The sequence below is a fragment of the Hypanus sabinus genome, chromosome 12, assembly GCF_030144855.1.
Source record: "Hypanus sabinus isolate sHypSab1 chromosome 12, sHypSab1.hap1, whole genome shotgun sequence".
Classification (NCBI taxonomy): Eukaryota; Metazoa; Chordata; class Chondrichthyes; order Myliobatiformes; family Dasyatidae; genus Hypanus; species Hypanus sabinus.
Genome location: NC_082717.1, coordinates 15,811,665 through 15,830,344, shown reverse-complemented (window position 1 = coordinate 15,830,344; position 18,680 = coordinate 15,811,665). Strand labels below are relative to the sequence as shown.

General features: G+C 45.5%; 1 protein-coding gene across 6 annotated transcripts in view; it reads right to left on the bottom strand.

The window, feature by feature from the left end:
• The window catches only part of LOC132402664 (RAC-gamma serine/threonine-protein kinase), a 402,615-nt gene that overhangs the window by 330,311 nt on the left and 53,624 nt on the right, over positions 1–18,680 (bottom strand). The window contains exon 1 of one of the 6 annotated variants that reach the window (XM_059985600.1): positions 3,350–3,482. The exons of the other annotated variants lie outside the window; for them this stretch is intronic. The gene's annotated coding sequence lies outside the window, so the exon portion shown is untranslated. Of the gene's footprint in view, positions 1–3,349; positions 3,483–18,680 lie in introns of those variants that run through there. 6 annotated transcript variants of the gene reach the window in all.

Genomic DNA, 18,680 nt, shown 5'->3' with positions numbered 1-18,680 from the left:
TCCCCTTCGCCGCTCTTCTAAACCACAGCACCAAAATCAGTGCCAGAGACCCTGTCACTGTTGTTGCCTGCAGGTAGGTCACCCCCTTCAAAAGTATCCAAAACAGTATAGTTATACTGAGGGGAATGGCCAGAGGGTACTCTGTATTGACTGTCCATTTCTCTTCCCTCTCCTCAGTCAGCCATTTACCTTGCCCCTGCAACTCAGGAGGTGACCACCTCTCTGTAGCTCCCATCTATTATCTCCTCAGTTTCCCATATGAGCTTAAGGTTATTGAGCTACAGATCCAGTTCCTTGACACATTCTGAGTTGCTGCTTGTTACATCTAGTGCAGATGTGGTTATCAGGAGGCTGGAGGTCTCCTAGAAGAGGACTGGAAACTGGAATACATGACCCAAGTGAAGACAGAGACATTTATAACATTTTAATTGTATTGGGACAAGTCTTTGATTTGCTAATAAAGGGATTAAAACAGATGGGTATTTCATGATCCACATGAATACTAATAGGCCAGAGAGCTTGTTTCTGTTCTATGCCAATTCAATATGAAATTATGAACTTTTCATTTTGTAACTCAAAGACATTGAATATCCTTTCTTGTAACCTCTTCTTCTAAGTAGTTCTATTTATCATCATACATCCCTTGAGAGATTGTAGTAAAAACCTGTGCATATGCAAGAGTTCTATTTAAAGGAACAAGATAACTATGCTTTCTGTTGTATTTATTCTTTAGGGTGCCTTTTCTTCAGAAATCATCTTAATCAGTCACTGTACAAGTTTGGTTGGCCTTTGCCATTCAACAAAAATGCATTGCTAACCAAAGAAATTTCTTTTATGTATTTATGGTTCAGACTTTTCATCATTAATACTCAAAGTACACAAATCAGCACTTCAATAAGGTCTTCAAAATGAACGTGGATTCAAAGGTGTTAAGGAAGGAAAAAAAAAATCAGAGAATGGACATCACAAAAATTGAAAAAGGTTTAAAAAAGCTAAGCACAGTTATTTCTCCCTGGCTAAAGAACATCACCAGATAAACCTAATCATGTTAGATATTGAAGTACTGTTTCCTTTCTTATACATGGAAAATGAAAGTAAAAGGGAAAGGAAAATAATCCTCCAGTTTTCTCCCACAGCTCAAAGACATAATTTTTAGGAGTGGTAATAGATAATAAATTAAGCTGGAAACCACATAAATTACGTCAAAGCAAAAATGTCAAAATCTATTGCAATATTGTACAAAGTGCAAGATTTCTTAAAACAGGAATCTTTGTATACTTTAAACTGTTCACTTATAGTCTCATACATGACTTACCGTGTAGAGGTATGGGGAAATACATACAAAACAAATACAAATTCTATTTTTCTACTCCAAAAGAGAGCCATACAAATTATAAATAAGACAAGTTATTATAAGCCAACCAATCCACTATTTATTCAACTAAATACTTTAAAATTCAGAGATTTTGTAAATTTTTAAATAATACAAATTATGTATAAAGTAAAAAATACAGTTACCACAAAGTATCCAAAGATTGTTTAAAATGAGAGAAAGTCAACATGATTTGAGAGGAGCGTGTATATTTCAAAAACAAAGGATAAGAACAAATGTAAAAAAATCCTCGTACTTCAGTCAGAGGGGTGAATTTATTGGGCAGTTGTAATGAGAATTTAAAAACATGCACCACACTTAACAAGTTTAAAAAATTACTTAATAATAATTTAATGAACAAATATAAAATACATGACTTAAAATGAATGGGAGTAATGTAAATAAATGATACTTGGAATTGGATTTTGTGTTAAAAGATTATGAAATTTTTTGTTTTGATGTGATGATTTGACACCAAATATGTGTTTGTACAAGAGGGGTAGGCATAATAAGCTGTAACTTCAGCCACACCCTTTTGGTCTGTTTTAAAGATTTTTATTATTTAATTTTGTTTTATGAAATCATCATTGAAAATGATGCTTTTTGTTATGTTTGTACTGACCGAAATAAAATTTCATTCATTCACATACCATGTTGGTTAACTGGTCACTGTAAACTGTCCTGTGATTAGGTTAGGGTTAATCAAGTTTGTGGGGTTGCTGGAAAGGTACGGCTCGAAAGGCTAGAAGGGCCTTCTCTGCACTGTATTGCTAAATAAATAAATCTACTAAAATCTAAAGATTCACTGTATTGCATTTCCCATGGCCTAGATCCTTCTAAAAAGGAACAAAGTTCACATACATGTCATTTAACTTGAGTATGGTACTTCCCTAATTTCACTATGATTAATTTGGGTTATTCTTCATTCAGCAAAGAAATAGGTTAAAGTCTATAAAAGTTTCTGGAAGCTCTAACAGAAAAATAATCTACCCACTTAAAAACACTTTTTAAAAAAAGGAGGTATATTACTAACAAAATTTTAAAGTTAACAAAGCCATCTCTGAAAACCTTAACTGCAGTCAACAAATAAAAACAAGGGAGGAACTTTCTGGAGCTTTCACAGATTTTCTCACTTCTGCTAGCCACAAGCAAGGTACCAGAAGACTGAAAGATATCTAGTATTGTTCCTATATTTAGGAGCAGGAAGAATAAGCCAGCTAGTTAGTCAATGGCTGTTAAATTAGTGAATAAAATTCTAAGAGACAACATTTATGTTCGTTTCAAAAGGCAGGAACTAACTAGGGATAATCAGTATGGTTTACGAGGGGAAAATCATAAACTTTACTAAATTATTAGTAAAGTTTGTGGACAACACCAGAATCATTTTTGTGGATTGTGAAAAAGGTTGTCCACAATTATGGCAAGATATAAACCAGTTGGAGCATTGGCCAAACTGAATTTAATCCTGATAGTATTGTAGCGGTGTGCTACAAGCAGCGCTAGAATTACGACACGGAGTCGGTAACTGCAGTCGAAGGAAAAACTTTATTCGAAAACTTCAGCCTCACTTTTAAGCCTCTGTCAACCGGCCCCCCATGGCGAAGAGGTTCCAAAGCTCTGTGCTCGCAAACCCCCGTAGGCTATCTAATTGTGAGTCGGTTCGGATACGCTAGGAAAAGAGGCGCTACATAACCCCCCCCCCCCCCCCCCCAGAACCGGCGATACACCCCCCAATGTCCACAGCCTGGGCCAGAACCTGCTTGGGAGGTCGGCCTCTGCGCCGAGGCGCCGGAAACTCGGCCGGTTGCGCCAGGTCCACATGGGCCGGCTTGAGGCGGTCCACCGTGAAAACCTCCTCCTTCCCCCCAACGTCCAGCACGAACGTGGACCCGTTGTTCCGGAGCACCGTAAACGGCCCCTCGTATGGCCGCTGCAGCGGCGGCCGATGCCCGCCCCTTCGTACAAACACAAACTTACAGTTCCGTAGGTCTTTGGGTACGCAGGTCGGGTGCCGCCCATGCTGTGACGTGGGTATGGGGGCCAGGTTACCGAGCTTCTCGCGAAGTCTGCCCAGGACTGCAGCGGGTTCTTCCTCTTGCCCCCTCGGGGCTGGTAGGAACTCCCCGGGGACGGCCAGGGGCGCGCCGTATACCAACTCGGCCGACGAGGCGTGCAGGTCGTCCTTGGGCGCTGTGCGGATGCCGAGAAGGACCCAGGGAAGCTCGTCCGCCCAGTTGGCCCCTCGCAGGCGGGCCATGAGGGCCGACTTCAGGTGACGGTGGAAACGCTCCACTAGCCCGTTCGACTGTGGGTGGTAGGCAGTGGTGTGGTGCAGCTGAGTCCCCAAAAGGCTGGCCATAGCTGACCACAGGCTGGAGGTGAACTGGGCGCCTCTGTCGGAGGTAATGTGGGCTGGTACACCAAAGCGGGATATCCAGGTGGCGAGCAGGGCTCGGGCGCAAGATTCGGAGGTGGTGTCGGTGAGCGGGACCGCCTCTGGCCATCTTGTGAACCGGTCCACGATAGTCAGGAGGTAACGCGCTCCGCGCGACACTGGCAGGGGGCCCACGATATCCACATGAATGTGGTCGAAACGCCGGTGGGCGGGATGGAACTGCTGCGGTGGGGCTTTGGTGTGCCGCTGAACCTTGGCCGTCTGGCAGTGCATGCACGTTTTGGCCCATTCACTGACCTGTTTGCGGAGACCGTGCCAAACGAACCTGCTGGAAACCAGCCGGACAGTTGTCCGGATGGAGGGATGCGCCAAGTTATGAATGGAGTCGAAAACACGTCACCCCCAGGCTGCGGGGACGACCGGACGGGGCCGGTCGGTGGCGACGTCACAGAGTAGGGTCCTCTCACCTGGGCCCACGGGGAAGTCCTGGAGCTGCAAACCAGAGACTGCAGTCCTGTAACTCGGAATCTCCTCATCTACCTGCTGTGCCTCTGCCAGTGCCTCAAAGTCTACCCCTGGGGAAAGGGCATGAACGGTAGGGCGAGAGAGCGCATCCGCCACGACATTGTCCTTACCCGAGACGTGCCGGACATCCGTTGTGTATTCAGAGATGTAGGACAGGTGGCGTTGCTGGCGGGATGACCAGGGGTCGGATGCTGTCGTAAACGCAAAGGTAAGCGGTTTGTGGTCCGTGAACGCGGTGAAGGGCCGGCCTTCTAGGAAGTACCTGAAATGCCGGATTGCCAGGTACAGCGCCAACAGTTCCCGGTCAAAAGCACTGTACTTGAGCTCGGGAGGCCGCAGGTGTTTGCTGAAAAACGCCAGGGGTTGCCAGCGACCTGCGATGAGCTGCTCCAGCACCCCACCGACTGCCGTGTTTGATGCGTCCACTGTGAGGGCGGTAGGGGTGTCCATTCTGGGATGTACTAGCATTGCGGCGTCAGCCAAAGCTTCCTTCGTTTGAACGAAAGCGGCGGCGGACTCCTCGTCCCAGGTAATGTTCTTGCTCGGACCCGACATCAGGGCGAACAGGGGGCGCATGATCCGGGCAGCTGAAGGGAGGAAGCGGCGGTAGAAATTGACCATACCTACGAATTCCTGAAGGCCTTTGATCGTGGTGGGTCGGGGGAAGTGGCGGACCGCATCTACCTTAGCGGGCAGAGGGGTTGCCCCGTCTTTAGTAATCCTGTGGCCCAGGAAGTCAATGGTATCAAGTCCGAACTGGCATTTGGCAGGGTTGATTGTAAGACCGTACTCACTCAGTCGGGCGCAGAGTTGACGGAGGTGGGACAGATGCTCCTGACGACTGCCGCTGGCTATGAGGATGTCATCCAAATAGATGAACGCGAAGTCCAGGTCCCGTCCCACCGCGTCCATTAACCGCTGGAACGTCTGTGCGGCATTCTTCAGGCCGAACGGCATGCGGAGGAACTCGAAGAGGCCAAACGGGGTGATGAGAGCCGTTTTGGGGACGTCGCCAGGATGCATCGGGATTTGATGGTACCCTCGGACAAGGTCGACCTTGGAGAAGATCCGGGCGCCGTGCAGGTTTGCCGCAAAGTCCTGAATGTGCGGCACAGGGTAGCGGTCCGGTGTGGTAGCCTCATTCAGCCTGCGGTAGTCGCCGCACGGTCTCCAGCCCCCCGTCGCTTTGGGCACCATGTGCAGGGGGGAAGCCCAGGGGCTGTCGGACCGCCGGATGATCCCCAATTCCTCCATTCTCTGGAACTCCTCCTTCGCCAGTCGGAGCTTGTCCGGGGGAAGCCGCCGAGCACGGGCATGGAGGGGTGGTCCCTGTGTCGGGATGTGGTGCTGTACGCCGTGCCTGGGCATGGCTGCTGTGAACTGCAGTGCCAGAACCGATGGGAACTCCGCCAGGACCCTGGTGAAATCGTTGTCGGACAGCGTGATGGAGCCGAGGTGAGGGGCTGGCAACTGGGCCGCGCCCAGGGAGAACGTCTGAAAGGTCTCGGCGTGTACCAGTCTCTTCCTGGGCAGGTCAACCAGCAGGCTGTGAGCTCGCAAAAAATCCGCACCCAGAAGCAGTTGGGCTACGGCGGCCAGTGTGAAGTCCCACGTGAACTGGCTGGGGCCGAACTGTAGCTGCACCTGACGGGTGCCATAGGTCCTTACTGTGCTGCCATTCACGGCCCTCAGGGGGGGACCCGGTGCCCTGCTGCGGGTGTCGTAACTCATCGGAGGTAAAACGCTGACCTCAGCCCCAGTCCCGACCTGCTATCCCACACATACAGGAGGCTATCCCGATGGCCAGCCGCCGTAGCCATCAGCGGCGGCTGGCCCTGGCGTTTCCCGGGAACTTGCAGGGCGGGCGGCAACGGCGGGCTTCTGCGCCCCACCGCTGGTGGTAGAAGCACCAGTGGTCATTGGGCCGGGGGTTAGTGGGCTCTGCGGCCGGGCCTGGACTGGTTTGCTGCCGGGAGCGTGGCTGGGAGATCTGTGCGATGGACGCCCCGCTCACCTTTTTGGCGTTCCACAGCAAGTCCGCCCGGGCTGCCACCTTCCGGGGGTCACTGAAATCCGCGTCGGACAGCAGCAGGCGTATGTCCTCGGGCAGCTGCTCCAGGAATGCCTGCTCAAACATGAGGCCTGTGTGTCCCTCGGCCAGAGACAACATCTCATTCATTAAAGCCGATGGAGGTCTGTCGCCCAAGCCGTCCAGGTGCAGTAAACGGGCAGCCCGCTCGCGCCGTGAGAGTCTGAAAGTCCCGAGGAGCAGGGCTTTGAATTCCGTGTACTTGCCGTCTGCCGGGGGCGACTGTACGAACTCCGCGACCTGGGCAGCTGTGTCCTGGTCGAGGGAGCCCACCACGTAGTAGTAGCGGGTGTCTTCTGAGGTGATCCGGCGAACGTGGAATTGGGCTTCGGCTTGCTGGAACCATAGGTCCGGGCGCTGTGTCCAGAAACCCGGCAGTTTCAACGAAACCGCATGAACAGAGGCGGCGTCGGTCATTTCTGGTCCAAAAATCGTTTGGACCGTCGGGGTCACCAATTGTAGCGGTGTGCTACAAGCAGCGCTAGAATTACGACACGGAGTCGGTAACTGCAGTCGAAGGAAAAACTTTATTCGAAAACTTCAGCCTCACTTTTAAGCCTCTGTCAACCGGCCCCCCATGGCGAAGAGGTTCCAAAGCTCTGTGCTCGCAAACCCCCGTAGGCTATCTAATTGTGAGTCGGTTCGGATACGCTAGGAAAAGAGGCGCTACAGTATGTCAAATAGGAGTAGGACAGATGAAGTAAATGGAAAGGTGCTAAAAAATGTTGGTGATAAGAGAGACCTAGAAGTCCAAACCAGGTTTTTAAATTATAAACCAATACATACCGTATATACCACAATCTATACAGGGCAAATAAGATGTCTAGGAGCCATAAGGAATTAAAGTGATGGTTATGGTATCTGAAGGAGCAACGGTGATGGGGGGAGAAAAACACAGTTGACGTTTTTAAACTGATCATATAAACAATTACAGGTGAGAAAAGAGATAGTTAACTAAGATGAAGTTGAAAGACATAACAGTTGTTATAGTATCAAATATATAGTATTTAATAGACATGCAATGACCAAGAGACAGAACCAAACTTCCAGACACATATCAGGTATTAAAAACATGCAAAGATTATTAACATTTGTTTCAATCATCCTAATGTAGATAGAACACAAATAAACAGCATAAAGGAAAAGTAGAAATTTATAGAAGAGGGTACATATAATTAATAGTTTTAAACCAGAACACAATAGAGTACAGTACTGGTTCTTATTTTGGAGAATCAGAATATGACAACATATGAATGAATACGTTGAATCACGAGAATATGACAACGCTCTCCAATTGAAACATCAGTAAGTTACAAAAAAATGGAAAGAGGCAAATCATAAAAGGTAACATCAAAATGGCTGACAGATTGCCTCTTGTTATTTGAATAGTAATAGAAAATGAATTTCAATGAAGTATATGGTGACATATGTATTTGATAATAAATTTATTCTGAACTTAATTTTGTCCTGGATTACATATCTGAGGCTGTGCTTTGCCCTCTCTCTATTTGTTTTTAACCTATGACTGTGAGGCTAAGTAAAACTCCAATGCACTTTCAAGTTTGTTGGTGACACCACTCTTAGCAGCTAAATCAAAGGTAGTGATGAATCAGCATATAGAAGGGAGGCTGAAAATCTGGATGAATGGTGCCACAACAACAACCTCTTACTCGACGACGCAAAACAAAAAGTTGATTATTGACTACAAAGGAGGAAACCAGATGTCCATGAGCCAATCTTCATCAGGGGATCAGTAATTTAAATTCCATGACACTTTCATTTCAGAGGATCTCTCCTGGGTGTAGCACCTAAGTACAATTACAAAAAAGGTACAGCAGCACCTCCACATTCTAAGAAGTTTGTGCAGATTTGACATGTCATCTAAAACTCTGACAAACTTCCATAGAGGCACACTGGAGAGTGTCCGACTGGTTACATCACAGCGGGGGCACCAACCTTTTTCTGCATTGCAGACCGGTTTAATATTGACAATATTTGTTAATCACAACTGGAATATAGGTGAAAAGTCAACAACAAGTGGCTAATACACAGAATTTCGTTTCTTAAAGAATTTATCTAACAAATTTAATGTTAAACACACAGCGCATATTTTCCTCGCATGAATATAGCGATAAGTCAATTAAAACTCACTTATTAGTCAATAGAATCATAACATTTTAAGTAACGTTTGGATATTAAACACACCCACCCTCCTTGTAGGTAGGATCTATCGGCCAACAAAAGTTTGGCTTGAGGGATGACTTTCAGTAGATTGCAGCACGATAGCTCCTCTGCTACTTACAAAACTGAGCCCGAATTAGGTTGTCTGCGAATACTTTAGCACCAGGTTCCCCACAAACATTCGGTGTGCTAAACAGGTTTAGAGGCAATGCCCATCTGTCTGCTCTCCAGGCCAGTAGCAACAGCGCTTCTCGCCAGCCACATGAGGCAGCCGGTTACCCAGGCTAACCAGTGATCCCTAGCGCTAGGATATTACTGCGTTTAGGCAACTGATGACCTCACGTGGGTAATGACCTCATGTGCATTCAAATTCAACAGTGGGCATGACAGGGAATGAGGAAAGGTGCAGCTGACTCATATCGTTTCATATCTCCAAATCATATTGTTTCCTTGTGGCCCAATAGCACACACTTTGTGGCCCGGTACCAGTCCACAGCCCAGTGGTTGGGGACCACTGCATCACAGCATGGTACAGAAACACCAATGGCCAAGAGAATAGCCTTCAAGAGTAGAGGATACAGCCCAGTCCATCGTAGAAAAAGCCCTTCCCACCATTGACCACATCTACAAGGAGGACTACCACAAGAAAGCAGCATCCATCATCCAGGCCATGCTCACTTCTCATTGCTGCCATTAGCCAGGGAGGTACAAAAGCCTTGGGGCACACTCCACCAGGTTCAGCCATCAGGCTCCTAAACGAGCATGGATAATTTCATTCACTTCAATACTGAACTAATTCCACAACCCATGGACTCACTTTCAAGGACTCTACAACTCAGGTTTTCCATATTATTTGTTATATATTTGAAGTTCAATGTAAATTTGTTTCAAGTACATACATGTCATCATATACAACCCTGAGATTCATTTTCTTGAGGGCATACTCAGTAAATCCAAGAAAAATAACAGAATCAATGAAAACCTGCATCCAACAGGATGGACAGACAACCAATGTGCATTACACAACAAAATGTGCAATTACAAAATGAGAAATAAATAAAATAATAAAAATGACCCCTAGTGCTGCAGGTTATATGTTGATGATAATTGGGCAGAGATTTCTTCAAACAAGCCTGATTAAAGTCTTGATTATGATTTGAAATGCGTCAGAGTGAATTATTTCTTATTTGGTGATGGCAACATTCAATATCTCTAGTTCTTGATTACCACCGGCTTTTGGTGATATGTAAACTTCAGTCAGAGTCACAGAGGAGAACTCACTTGGTAAGTAGAACGGTCAGCACTTAATCATTAGATGTTCCAGGTCTGGGGAAGAAGAGTCTGACAAAACCACCACATCCAAGCACCACAGAGAGTTCATCATGAAACACAGACCCCCCCACCTTTTGCCTTCTTCAAATCAGCAGTCTGGTCCATCCTGTATATCATGTAGGCTCTGGGTCTTATCGATGCATCCAGCATGTCCAGAGTGAGCCACATCTCCAAATAACAGACAGTAATTCCTCATTTCCCTCTGATACAGCAATCTCAATCTTGTTCTTCAGCAACTGCACATTTGCTAACAATATGCTAGGTAGAGGGGATCTCATTACTCTGTGCTTCAAGCCTGGCTTGGAGCACAACCCCTCCCCCCACCTCTTATGGCCATAACAATCTACCTTTGTCTGCTTAAAGATGATGTACGTGCATGCTTGAGAGTCAAGTCCACCAAGTCCTTCAGATGATTGTGAAATTGCAAGTTCATTAAGACGGTTCAAAAGTTTGTTGCTTAAAAAGGAAATCATATGCTGCACAGTACAATGAGAATAATTCAAAACAGATAGTTACAAATTTTGTAAGCAGCCCATAGCATATCACTATGATTTTCCTGCTCTATCTTGGTCTTATTTATTATTTGTTTTTTTTTTTGTTTACAGTCCTTTTGCGCATTGTTTGTCCAACTTTCGGTGTACATTTTGCATTCATTCCATTTTATCCACTGTGAATGTCCTCAAGAAAATGAATCCAAGGGTGGCATATACATACGTTGATAATAAATTTACTTTGAACTTTGAGGTCAGCGAGTCCTGGGATTTAAGGTCCAAGTTCAGTGAGCAGGTGCCAAGACAGAGGCCCATGATCAGAGCATCCTGGGGTCAAAATCCAGAGGTCAGCGAGCCTGGAGGTTGAGATCCCAGGACTGGCAAGTCTGGGGCCAAGACCAAGGACTGGAGGTCAAAGGCAGCCTGCGAATGTTAAATGGGCTTGCTATGCTGCTGTTCTGTTTCATTGGTATTATTGCTGCTGCTTGTGCCATATGTAACACTTACCCAACAGGCTGGTATATGTCTAGGGGAAAAGGAGATCCAGCCACACACCAATCCCACCTCCCGTACACACAGGTGCTGTGAGAATCGAGTTTATGCCTCGCGCCCGCCCACAGTATCAAACCCACAACAAATACCGTTATAAAATACACTTTAAAGAGTTTACTAAAATTAAAATATTAGGCAATGCAATATATATGCAAGGGAAAAAAACAAAAAGGCGCCAACTTATCAAAGTTCAGTCAGTTTAGTGCACACCGTTGGAGCTCAAACATCGAACCATTCGACCCCCCGTTGCTTGCCTCCGACCTCCACGTCTTTGCACCTAGGACCACGCCCGGTGGTCTTCCGAGCAGTGCAGCGCACATCCACCTTCCTTGACGTCTTCCTCCCGGCTCTCTACCAAAAGCCTGCAAAAAACCCCTCCCCCAAGTTCCCAGTCTCACAAGACAAAATAACATTCCCCATTGGTTAACAAATGAATACAATTACCTTATCAACAAGTATAAAGCAAAACAACTGCGAGATAAACACTTATAAGACAAAGAAGCATTCCTACTCTTAGCAAACCAAAAAACCCATTTTGAGTAACATACACAGGACATTGTATACATATAAGCTAAGTATTATTCTACTGAACACCATGGACATGCCACATTGTGTGGCAACACTAGTGTACTACCCCTATCAAAACCTTGGGTTGTGTTGACTGATAGTGAAAACAACACATTTCACCACATGCTTTGATGTACATAGACTCCACCTGTGCTCAGTTCTGGTCACCTCACTACAGGAACTATAGAAAGAGTGTAGAGGAGATTTACAAGGATGTTGCCTGGATTGGGGAGCATGCCTTACAAGAATAGGTTGAGTGAACTTGGCCTTTTCTCCTTGGAGCGACTGAGGATGAGAAGTGACCTGATAGACCTGTATAAGATGATGAGAGGCATTGATCATGTGGATAGTCAAGAGTTTTTTTCCCAGGGCTGAAATGGCTATCACAAAAGGACACAGTTTTAAGGTGCTTGGAAGCAGGTACAGAGATGTCGGGGGTAAGTTTTTTTATATATATATAAAAAAATATATAAAAACACAGAGGTGGATACAATAGGGTCTTTTAAGAGACTCCCGAATAGGTACATGGAGCTGAGAAAAATAGAAGGCTATGGGTAACCCTAGGTAATTTCTAAAGCACGTACATGTTCAGCACAGCATTGTGGGCTGAAAGGCCTGTATTGAGCTGTAGGTTTTTTATGTGATAAATAAATTTAATCTAACCCCAACTGTTAACACCAGACTAAATAACAAGGTAAGTTTGTGACTTCAAGGCAAGTAAAACACTGAGAAGCTAGCAGCAATATCTACTTGGCCCTGTGAGACTGGATCAGTCTAGACTTGCTGAGACTGTACACAGCAATATATCTAGTTGGCGGCATATCAGCATCCATTGTCTTTTCATATACAAATAGAAACGTAAAGGGAGGAAATCAGAAACTGCTGACCCACATCACCATCAAATGTGGATTACAAGACCAAGGGCCTCAGCCCAAAACGTCAACTATGCTTCTCCTTATAGATGCTGCTTGGCCTGCTATGTTCCACCAGCATTTTGTGTGTGCTGCTTGAATTTCCAGCATCTGCAGATTTCCTCATGTTTGCATCTATAGCCCTCCATTCCTTTCAGGCTCATGTCTGTCTAAATGCCTCCTGTATCATGTCAGCTTTAATCACAAACCCAGGCACAAAAATTTCAGGCACCTGCCACTGAGTAAAATAAAATTCTTCCCCCTACCCCACCCTTTAAACCTATGCTTTCAAATATTTTGCATTTCTACACTGGGAAAGAGACTATCTACCCTAATTATGCCTCATACATTTTATAAAATTCTATCAGGTCTCCACTTAAGCTTTGAAACTCCAGGTTAAACAATCAAAGTCAGCCCAATTTTTTTTTTCTGCGCTATTGTCCTCTAAAGCAAGCAGCACCCTGGTGAATTTTCTCTACACCTTCTGCAGAACCTCAACACCCTTCCTGTAATGGGATGACTACAACTGTTGCAACATTCAGTGCAGCTTTACCAAAGTTTAATACAACTGCCACAGACTTCCTGATTCATACTCAAAAGGCTAGATTGATGAAGGCAAGCACATCATACACATTGGTTACCATCCTATCTGCTTGTGTTGCCACATTCAGTATCTACACACTTAAAGACTCCAAGATCCCTCTGCACAGTGTTATTAAGGGTTTTTCCATTTATCATATTCCCCTTTCATCTGACTTACTCAAGTGCAACACCTCACACATCCTCATTGAGGACAATGAAGTAGTTGTGGGAGGCAGAGGATTGGCAACAGGAATGCTTTGAGTTGATAGACTGAACATGTTCATGGAATCAAAGGATCTGAATGAATGAGGATCTGAACGAGCACACCACAGTTGTCACAGACTTAAACAGTTGTAGAATCATTCAAAATCTTCCACAACCACAAGTTCTGGATGAATTATGAGATCCACAAATTGCTCAGGACAAAAATCAGTGGAAAAGAGGTCCAACACAATCTCCAGAAAGACATCTCATATGCGAAGTGGCAATTTTGGAGCTACCTTGAATCACTGAAGAATGCTCAGCAGCTATGACAGAGGTTGAACACTAACACCTCCTTCAAAGTGAAACCAAGTAACACAGGAGAAACAAGATTTCACTCCAGTTGAGCACAATTGTGAAAATGTGGATGCACCTTCACAAACTCCCACAGCCCCCGATGACCCTATGATTTCACTGAGGTCGATGCAAGAGCATCCTTTGGGAGGGTGAACTCACAGAAAGCATCTGACCAACTGAGTACTAAAGATCTATACTGATCATTGTGGCCTCTGTTGGTCATGATCAACCATGGGTACTGCGTCTCTAGTAGTCACTGGGAGTGGCTTCTCCATGGCACAAGCAAGAGCAGAGTTGATATGGAGATCCGTCTGTTGCCCATGCAATCGAACTCCCTTCTCCATGCTGATGACAGGTCCAAAGGAACAACCAAAGTCGATACAGTTTGATGCCAGTAGCATCACAGGAATTGCCGTGCCGGTGCTGGATACAGCAGCCAGCCGCCTTCGGGACTCTGACAGCAGATTTTTCCTCTGGGTTTACTCCCAAAGCTTTTCTCGTGAGCGGGTATAGCCACAAAGCAGTGGAGGAGAATTTTATAAAATTTATGAGGCAGTGGAGCTGATCATTAGGCTGGAGTGTTCACTAATATCTTTAACCTCTCACTTAGGCTGTCTGAAGTACCCACATGCTTCAAATAGACTTGAATTATACTGGTGCCCAAGAAGAATGTAGCGGAGAGTATATTGACTGTATATCAAAACCTCGTATGGAAACACTAATACCCTTGAATGGAAAAGCCTACAAAAAGTAGCGAGTGCAGTCTAGTCCATCACAGGTAAAGCCCTCCCCATCACTGAACACATCTACAGAGCGCTGTCACAGGAACACAGCATGCATCAAGGACTTCCACCATCCAGGTCATATTCTCTTCTTACATGACCTGGATTAAGGTATAGGAGCCTCAGGAGGCACATCACCAAGTTCAGAAACAGTTATCATCCCATAACCATCAGGCTCTTGAACAAGAAATAACTTCACTCACCCCATCACTGAACTGTTCCCATAACCTATGGACTCATTTTCTTACTATGTATTTTTCCCTCATTTTGTAATTGCAGCTTGTCACCTTTTGCACAATCTTTGATGGTCTATCATTGATTCTATTTTGTTTCTCTTATATATTTGTGAAACTGTGAATGCCTGTAGTGCTCTATCCGGTGACATTACAGTTCTAAGAAAAAGTTTGTGAACCCTTTACAATTACCTGGTTTTCTGTATTAATTACTCAAAATGTGGACTGATCTTCATCTGCATCACAATAATAGACAAACACAACCTGCCTAAATTAACAAACTTCATCAATATTGAGTACACCATTTAAACAATCAATCTAGGTTCAAAAAGTATGTGACCCTCTGATTGGAACACCTGACTCCAAATAGCTTTCGTAGAAGGCATTACCCCAATGAGCATCACGTACAACACACTGGAGGAACTCAGGAGGTCGGGCAGCATCTGTGGAAATGAGCAGTCAACGTTTCAGGCCGAGACCCTTCGTCAGGACTGAAGAGGGAGGGGGCAGGGGCCCTATAAAGAAGGTGGGGGGAGGGAGCGGAGGTGCTCGACAAAGTGGTCCCCCAACCTGCCTCGGGTCTCGCCGATGTAGAGGAGGCTGCACCAGGAGCAACAGATGCTGCTTGGGTGGTAGGTGAGGACAAGGGGAATTCAGTCCCTGTTCTGGTGACGGGAGAATGGGGTGAGGGCTGAAGTGCAGGAAATGGAGGAGATGTGGGTGAGGGCATCATTGATGATGGCAGAAGGGAAACCATGATCCTTAAAGAAAGAGGACACTGGAGATGTCCTGGAATGGAAAGCCTTATCCTGGGAGCAGATGCGGCAGAGATGGAGGAACTGGGAACAGAGCATAAATGCTACACCTGGCCCTACACCTCCTCTCTTACTACCATTCAGGGCCCCAAACAGTCCTTCCAGGTGAGGCAAAACTTCACTTGTGAGCCTGTTGGGGTCATCTATTGCATCCAGTGCGGCCTCCTCCACATCGGCGAGACCCAACGCAGATTGGGGGACCGCTTCCTCAAGTACCTCCGCTCCGTCCGCCACAACAGACAGGATCTCCCGGTTGCCACTTACTTCAATTCTGCTTCACATTCCCATTCGGACATGTCCATACATAGCCTCCTCTTCTGCCATGATGAGGCCAAACTCAGGTTGGAGGAGCAACACCTCATATACCGTCTGGGTAGTCTCCAGCACCTTGGCATGAACATTGAATTCTCCATCTTCTGGTAATTCCCTCCTTCTCCCTTCCCCCATCCCAGTTTCATTCTGCCTCCTCCTCCAGCTGCCTATCACCTCTCTCTTTTGATTCTGTCTCCTTCTACTACACAGTGCTTTCCCATTACATTCCTTCTTCACCGTTCCTGCCTATCCCCTCCCTGCTTCCCCTCCCCCACCCCTTGATCTTTCCTCTTATTGGTTTTTCACCTGGTACCTACCATCCTTCTCCTTCCCACCATCCCCCCCACCTTCTTTGTAGGGCCCTGCCCCCCCTCTCTTCAGTCCTGACGAAGGGTCTCAGCCCAAAATATTGACAGCTTGTTTCCACAGATGCTGCCCAACCTGCTGAGTTCCTTCAGCGTGTTGTACGTGTTGCTTTGACCACAGCATCTGCAGTGCACTTTGTGATTACCCCAATGAGATTGGAGGTGTGGGTTGTAAAGATGCACTGCCCTATATAAAAAAAAGACATGTTACTGACGAAGCCTGTTCTTCTCAAGAAAGATCTAACTGTGTACACCAGGCCTCAATCAGAACAACTTTCAGAGAATCTTAGAAGAATTGTTGAGATGAATGAAGCTAGAAAAAGTTACAAAAGCATTTCTAAAGACCCGAGTGTTCATCAGTTCACAGTAAGAGAAACTGTCTACAAATGGAGGAAATTCAGTGCTGGTGCTACTCTTCCTAGGAGTGAGCATCCTGCAAAGATCACATCAAGAGCACAATGTGCAATGCTGAAAGAGGTGAAGAACAAAGGGCAACAGCAAAAGACCTGCAGAAATATTTAGAACCTGCTGAATTCTGTGTTCACACGTCCACTATAACAAAAACACTGAACAAGAATGATGTTCATTCTCTCAAAAAAAAAATTGGCTGCACATAAAGTTTATGTTCCACAATGCTTCTGGGACAGTGTTCTGTGGACAGATGAGACAGAAGTTGAACTTTCTGGCAAAAATGCACACTGCTATGTTTGAAGGAAAAAGGGCACTGTACACTAACACCTCATCCCAACTGTGAAGCATGGTGGAAAGAGCATCATGGTTTGGAGCTGCTTTGCTGTCTCAGGGCCTGGATAGCTTGGAATCGTTGAGGGAACATAAGAACATACGAAATAGGTACAGGAGTAGGCCATCCAGCCCATCAAGCCTGCCCTCCCATTCAATAAGATCATGGCTGATCTGTCCATAAACTCAGCTCCATCTACCTGCCTTTTCCCCATGATCCTTAATTATGTAAAAACCTATCAGTTTCTTAAATATATTTACTGAAGAAGTCTCAACTGCTTCTCTGGGCAGAGTTCCACAGATTCACCACTCTGGGAAAAACAGTTTCTCCTCATCTCCATCCTAAATCTTCTCCCTTGAATCTTGAAGCAATGTCCCCTAGTTCTAGTCTCACCTACCAATGGAAACAACTTTCCTACTTCTATCTTATCTATTCCTTTCAAAATTTTGTATGCTTCTATAGGATCCCCTTTCATTCTTCTGAACTCCAGAGAGTACAGTCCCAGGCTACTCAATCTCCCCTCGTAGGTTAACCCCTTCTTCCCTGGAATCAACCTGGTGAACCTCCTCTGCATTGCCTCCAACGCCAGTATATCCTTCCTCAAGTATGTAGACCAGAACTGCACAAGGTACTCCAGTTGCGGCCTCACCAGTACCCTGTATAAGTTGCAGCATGACCTCCCTGCTCTTGAATTCAGTCCCTCTAGCAATGAAGGCCAACATTCTGTTTACCTTCTTAATAACCTGTTGTACCTGCAAGCCAACTTTTTACAATTCATGATCAAGCACTCCCAAGTCCCTCTGCACAACAGCATGCTGCAATCTTTCACCATTAAAATAATCTGTTCTTCTATTATTCCTTCCAAAGTAGATGACCTCACATTTACCAACGTTGTATTCCATCTGCCAGACCTTGGCCCACTCACTTATCCTATCTATATCCCTCTGCAGACTTTCCACATCCTCTGTACAATTTGCTTTTCCACTCAGTTTAATGTCATCAGCAAATTTTGCTACGCTACTCTCAGTCCCCTCTTCCAAATCATCAATGTAAATAGTACACAGCTGCTGGCCCAGCATAGACCTCTGCGGCACCCCATTCACCACTGACTGCCAACCGGAGGAACACCCATTTATACCAACTCTCTGCCTTCTATTGGTTAACCAATCCACTATCCACACCAATGCACTTCCTCCAACTCCAAGCATCCATATCTTATTTATAAGTCTCTTGTGCGGCACCTTATCGAACGCCTTCTGGAAATCCAAGTAAATGACATCCACTCGTTCCCCTCTATCCACTGCACTCATTATGTCCTCAAAGAACTCCAGTAAGTTTCTCAAACAGGACTTGCTGTGTCTGTCTAATGGAACCACTCCTTTCTAAATGTTGCACTATTTCTTCCTTAATGACAGCTTCAGGCATTTTCATGACTACAGATGTTAAGCTTACTGGCCTATAGTTGCCCGTCTTTTGCCAATATCCTTTTTTAAAAAAGTGGCGTGACATTTGTTGTCTTCCAATCTGCCGGGACCTGCCCAGAGTCTATAGAGAGACTGCCAATTTCTTCAGCACCCTGGGTTGCATCCCATCCAGACCAGAGGATTTAGCTGCCTTCAGGCTCTCTAGTTTGCTCATCACTATCTCTTTAGTGACAGTGATTTTATCAAGGTCCTCACCTCCCATTTCTTCCATAACATCCTTTGTTGGCATATTAGCCGTGTCCTCCACCATGAAGATTGACACAAAATAGTCACTCAATGCCTCAGCCATTTATTTCCTTATCACCCAATATCAATTTCCCCTTCTTGTTGACTTTAGCCACCCTCTTCTGCTTTATATAAAAACTCCTGTTTTTATATTTTGTGCTAATTTA